General features: G+C 36.5%; 1 pseudogene; it reads right to left on the bottom strand.

Moving 5' to 3' along the window:
- Positions 1-5246: 5246 nt before the first annotated feature.
- Positions 5247-6398, bottom strand: LOC101575384 (annotated as a pseudogene).
- Between the last annotated feature and the right edge of the window lie 441 nt (positions 6399-6839).

A 6839-nucleotide genomic window follows, 5' to 3' on the forward strand; every position in this document is an offset into this window, starting at 1 on the left:
ACAAAGAATGAATGAATTGAAGAGTTGGTTCTTTGAAAGAATAAATAAAAGTGATAAACCCTATCCAACCTTACAAAACAAAAAAAGAGGAAAGAAAAAACTCAGATTCATGCAATAAAGAATGAAAAGGGCTCACTACAGACCCTATAGAAATTCAGAAGATCATCAGTACTTAATTCCAAAATCTTTATTCTCACAGGATGGAAAGCACAGAGAAATGGACAAATTTCTAGATACATATGAATTGCTAAAGCTGAATCAAGAAGGTATAAAAACTCTGAATAACCCAATATCAAGCAATGAAATTGAAAATGTAATAAAAAATCCTACCAATAAAGAAAAGGGTAGGTCCTAACGGATTTACAGCTGAATTCTGCAAGAAATTTAGAGAAGATTTAGTGCCAAGTCTTCTCAAACTCTTCAATGAAATTGAAAGGGACGTAATTCTCACAAACTCATTCCTGGAGGCAAGCATTACTCTGGTACCAAAACCAGAGAAAGATCCAACCAAAAAAGAGAAATACCAGCCAATCTCCCTAATGAAAATAGATGAAAAAAATCCTCAATAAAACACTAGCAAGCAGAATGCAGCAAATCATTGAGATTACACATCTCAACCAAGTGGGTTTCATTCCAGGAATGAAGGGATGGTTTAAATATTTGCAAATTCATAAGTGTAATACACCACATCAACAAAGGCAAAAACAAAAATCACATGATCATCTCAATAGATGTAGAAAAAGCTATTGACAAAGTCCAACACTGATTCATGACAAAAATCCAACAGAAAATCAGAATAGATTTAATTTAATAAAAGCCATCTATGACAAACCAACAGCCAACATCATACTAAATGGACAAAAACTGAAAGCCTTCACTTTAAAAATCAAGAACAAGCAAAGGATATCCACTGCTACCACTCCTGTTCAATATAGTTCTGGAAACATTAGCCAGAGAAATCAGACAAGAGAGAGAAATAAAAGGAATACTGATTGGAAAAGAGGAAGTGAAATTATCATTATTTGCAGACGACATGATACTCTACATAGAAGACCCCAAAAACACTACCAAGAAACTCATAGATTTAATAACCAAATTCAGTAGCATAGCAGGATACAAAGTCAACATTAAAAAAACAGTAGCATTTTTGTACACAAATAATGAACACATAGGGAAATTATGCTTTTCATAATAACATCTAAAAATTGAAATATTTAGGAAACAACCTAATAAAGGGAGTAAAAGATTTATATAGTGAAAATTACAGTACTCTGAGAAGAGATCAAAGAGGATTTCAGAAAATGGAAAGATAGTTCCTGCTCCTGGATAGGAAGAACCAATATTGTGAAAATGACCATACTCCCAAAATTGTTACACAGATTTAATGCAATCCTGATTAAAATACCATTAGTATGCCTCACAGATCTAGAGAAAATATACCTAAAATTCATCTGGATCCAGAGGAGACCTAGAATATCAAAAACAATCCTGAATAACAGAGGAAAAATATGAGGCATCACAATCCCTGACTTGAAATTACACTACAAAGCTACTGTGACAAAATCAGCATGGTACTGGCAAAAAGAAAAAATCCCACACCAGACCTGAAGATCAATGGAACAAATTAGAAGATACACACACAACTACAAATACATTTAGCTACCTTATTTTTGGCAAAGTGGCCAAACACATTTACTGGGAAAAAAAGATAGCTTCTTTGATAAACGGTGCTGGAAAAATATGCTGAAGGCTAAAATTAGACCCATGTCTATCACCATGAACTAAGCTGGATCAAAATGGATCAAAGATTTAAATATTAAAACAGAAAAGCTAAATATTCTGGAGAAAAAAATAGGTAAAAAAATCTTAAAAACATAAAGCTAGATACAGAGTTCATGGACAAAAACTGCCTGGGAAATACTTCAAAGAATTAACAACTGATCTCATGTTTTTGAAAAGTTTCAGTACATCAAATGAAATCACTAACAGAGTAAAAGGAAAACCCATGTAGTGGGGAAAAAAATTATAGCCAACAAAAGACTTCTATCTAGAACACATAAATAATTTTTTAAAATTAGGCCCCCCAAATTCCCCCATGACTGTATGAAGTTTTTGGAGGACATCCAGATACAAACCAAAACAGGCTATATCCTTAAAAATTGGGAATGATTTGGTGATTGTGAAGCTAGCTATTGGAGCTCCAAGGACTCTACCTTTGTCTTTACTGTCTGGGTCCCTTATCATATAGGAAATGGCAAGAGATGGAAATAGAATGACAGTCAAAATTACAGTACTGAAGTGTTGAGAAAAAAGACAGATCAAAGTTATGGCTGTTGCAATTGGTAACCCTTTAACCATAACCAGGTTGTCCAAGGGAAAACCAAGAGCCAATCAAGGCTTGTAAGAAAGTGACATGGGGTATGTGCCTGTACCAAGCCACTGTCTGGGCCCTGCTCTGTGTGTCAGGCAACTGATGTGCCTGACTCATGTTACTTGTGGACTGACTGTTCCCACTCCAACAGAAGGGCTAGGCCAGCCAAAACCCCTCACTTTCTACTCTGATAGAGAAATGAAGAGGTATGGGGGCAATTTTCACACTCTGCATGAACATCTCTGTCTCTTCCAAAGAATACTGGGTGACCCTGGAGATCATGGGTAAGAAATTTTAATTCTTTTGGTTTGTTTAGCTTCCTTCTCTAAAAAGAAAAAATGCCTTTCTCCAGATCTATCCTGAAAACTGGGGTAAAGGGGAACTCTAATGAGAACTTCTTTACTCTTTCTCTGACATATCACTTTAAAGGTCAATTGTTTAACCATGATCTTTAACTCACTACTACCTTACTGGGAAGAGATTTACTGGCAAAATTGGGAGCAATTCTGCAATTATGACAAAAGCCATGTGACTGAAAATGCCCCTAGTCAGTCCATTAGTTGCTCAGGTAATAGTTCCTGGTACTACTGTCTCCTAGAAATGGCTGGTCACTATGATGCATAGCATAGAAACCAATCAAATATAGTCAAATATTCTATCTCTATACTTCCCTTTTTCCATCCCTGAGCCTTTCAGGCCTAACATTTTTGACGAACAATTGATTCCCTGTCTGCCCCCATCTGATGTTAAATAAATCTACCTCCAAATCCTGGGCGTTTTTAAAATGTTTTTGCTTGCCATTGCATCTGGTGTACTATCCACGAGGACCAACAATGCTGATCTCTTTGGTCACTGATTGTGGCCCAGTGACTTCTCCAAGTCCCAGTGGGAAGGCACTCCCTCAAGATTTCTTAATTTAAGTTTGAATTTATGTTTGGAAATAAAAATGCAATTTATAAAACTTTTACAGAATTGTCATATGAACCCATCTTAGGATATCATTACATGCTACATTTACTTTGGAAAAGTTAATAGATCTTATCAAAACAAATAGTCGTCAATAGTAAATGTAGTTTCCTTTCTTTGAGCCAAAAAGAAGCTGGCATAAAATGTCAGACTGAAAATTTGTGAGGCACACAGACACAGTCAGCCATGGCTGAGCACCTCCGTGAGCCTGGAAGCTTGGAGCCCAGCCTCCCTGGCTAGGACTGAGCTCTGGCCTACAGTTTTGCATTATGCACAAGAGGATGCCCAGACTGGCTGCTTCTAAAGCCCTATGTGCTGTGGCCCTCTTATTTTAGGTAACATTACAAAATGTTATCACCATTTTTCTTCTGATTGTGAACTTCAAGAGTGTATAGCATCCTTACAAGTTATGCTACAAAGAATATTACAATTTTTGTGACTCTTCAGAAGAGCTCCGTTTTAGGAATTTCCCACTTGCTTCACATTGCACATGCCTTGGGAGTATCTTCCACAAGCGGTATGGTCCTGACGGAGTCATCTGGCAGGCCTTCTGTAAAATGGCACCTGTAGCTCCGCCTGCTTGTGCACAGAGCCACTTTCCCACGCAGGCTCAAATCATCTTGCAAATTACAGATTGCCCAGCAGATCCATGATTGTTCTTTCTTTATGTTCCACTGTTTCCTGTACAGAAAATGTTTTCGTGTGTTTCTTAGAATTTCTTAATAAAGGACCATATTGTTGTGGAAAAATATGTATTTATAAGATAGGATAGATATACAGCTTTCTCATAGTTCAATGAGAAGAAAGGTTTGTACTAATATTGTTTAGACAAGATACATGCCTACATCTTGTCCTCTGAATAACTACTACAAAGACAACAATATGCAATATATCAATTATTGTAACTGACCTAATAAGTTATTTTGAAACTATTTCATTGCTATTTTATCTTTTTTCTCATTAAATTGAATAAAAAAATCTAAAAAAGAAAAAAAAAGAATTTATTTATAGCATCCTAGTAATAGTTTGAAGCTTTTACATAATAGATCTTCAGCTATTTTGGTGGTATGTAAATTTCATCTGATTTATGTAAGAACAAATGAAATATGTTGGTAGATCTATTATAGTATGCCTCTATCTCTCTATTACTACTGCATGTTAGCCTTAAAAGAATCAACTGAATTTACTCGTAGTTTCTCTTAAATATATTCTTTCCTTGTCAATAGAAGACATGACTTTTTTTACAAAAACATGCTCAGAACAAACATCACAAAAATCATGAGCTATAACAACAATTTAAAAATGCAGTTGATTCCTTTTCATATGTCAGTTCTAAAATACATTTCAAACCTTTGATCATGCCCATGGATCCTTAGCATCTAAGTACATTAGTCCACAGCATCATTTCTGGAGTCTGTAGAGTGCACAGTCTTGAGCTTGTGGGGCAGTGTCATTGAAGTTCACTACTGCAATGTTGAACTTCCTCATAATTATTTGAAAATTCATACCATACATCATATGTATGTACCATACATTAGCAATTATGAAAGATATAAAATTATAACTTCTTTTCATAATGATTATACCAATATCCATAATTATTTATTTCTATTTAAATAAATAAACAGCTTTGTTGTGGTTCTAGGGAAATGGCATGGTTCTGAAGTATTCAAATAGAAAAAGAAATACAGTATCATTTAATTGTTTCCTCATTTGACATTCAAACTTAAAGAAGGTCAACCATTTTTGTTTTTTTCACTGTCGAAACCAAGAAACTTATATTTATATAATTAGAATTCTCAAAGTAGACAGGAGTAGGCAATAAATATTTAAAGATTTAAGCCTTTCTGTGCTCCCCGGTCCCTTTCCGTGCTCCCCGGCAGGGTCCATACAGCAAGTCAACCATTTTTTAGTGATAAAAATACAGTTCTTTTGTGAGCATGGGCACAATGCATGGAATTTGTTTCTGTGCATGAAAAGTGGAATCACAAGAAAAGGACTAAAATTCTGCTGTTACCTTCCAGTTAGCTTAAGTAAGAATGTGCATAAACTCCAGCTTGTGTGTGTATAATTTCAGCACAGCACAAAGTGACTGAATGAACCAGGATGCACTCTTTGTAGTGACCTGGCACTGTGGAATGTGCATGCAAAAAGTTGGCCTCTATTGGTATTTTCTGGCACACCATGTCATCATCAACACCACTGTCTGTCTCAATGCCACAGTCCAGTTCTGGACCCCAGAAAGCCTGAATAATGAAAAGTTTGGGTTTTTCAGCTAGACTTCTACAAAGATTACTCCTGAAGAACTTTGTTCATCTTTTCAGAGCAACATTTGCTCAAAAAATTATTCCTTCTTCTCCAAGTTTTAGAATTACACAAATAATGCTGTTTCTTTTGCTATGATCTTTAGAAATATTGTACATTAATTCCATAATTTCTTCATTAGTAAGATCATTTTTATTTCTTACTTCATATTTCAAGTTCATAAATGTTTCTCTGATGTTTGTTGCATCTACATTTGTACTAGATTGAGCTACCATTCCACTGCTTTTCTGAAAATTCTTATTATTAATTACTATACATAGACCCATTTCAGTATAATCCGTTTTGTATCTATTGTCCAAGAATAATCTGGATTCCACTAATTTGCTTCCATGTATAGTCTTTGTTTCTAATTTTTTTTTTAACCAGGGAATAAACTCAGGACCTTGAACTTTGCAGGTAGGTGCTTATGCTCCTGAGCTATCTCCCTAGCCCATTTGTTTCTAAATAATTTTTTATATTTTATTTTTGTTGTTGTTATTGTTGTTAATATAGGGTCTCATTATGCAGTTCAGACTTGTAGTGATATTTCTGTCTCAGCCTCCCCAGCGCTGGAATTACAGGTGTGCTTCACCATGCCTGGTTTGGGGGCCAGCCGAGCATACCTAGGGTTCCAGAGCCAGCATGGTATGCAGTACTGGGGATTAAACTCGGGACCCTACACTTGCCAGGCAGGCTCTTGGACCACTGGATCTAGCTCCTCAGATTTTACATCCACTGAATTTTCAATGTTCTCCATGGCTACTTTTCTTAACACACAGCTCCCACAGTTTCCAACTGGTAAAATCTACCTCTCCACTTTGCTAGGGACCAGCATGTTTTCCACTCTTGAGATTTCTGAAATGCCCTCAAAGGCCTGGAGGAGGATTCATGGCTCTCCACCTGAGCAGCTCATTTTGGACCCAAAAGGTAGAAGTCGTACATGGACACAGTCTGGTCTGGTCATTGGGTAAGGTAAGATCCTAAGTGCACTCCAGTTAGTTTGTCAGTCCTGCTCCCCTTGAGCAGAAGGAGAGCTTGGTCAAGTCTCATTAGTCAGGACCATCCTCAAGGGAAGGGGGTTGGAATGTTTTAACCTCTGAGTGCCTGTAGAATGAATGGGAGTGAGTGAGTGGTTATCAAAAGCAATAGGCTGCTCCATCTGTATACCAAGACTGGGAAGCACAGGTTGTATTGGCTG

The sequence above is a fragment of the Octodon degus genome, unplaced genomic scaffold, assembly GCF_000260255.1.
Source record: "Octodon degus isolate 3935 unplaced genomic scaffold, OctDeg1.0 scaffold00017, whole genome shotgun sequence".
NCBI lineage: Eukaryota > Metazoa > Chordata > Mammalia > Rodentia > Octodontidae > Octodon > Octodon degus.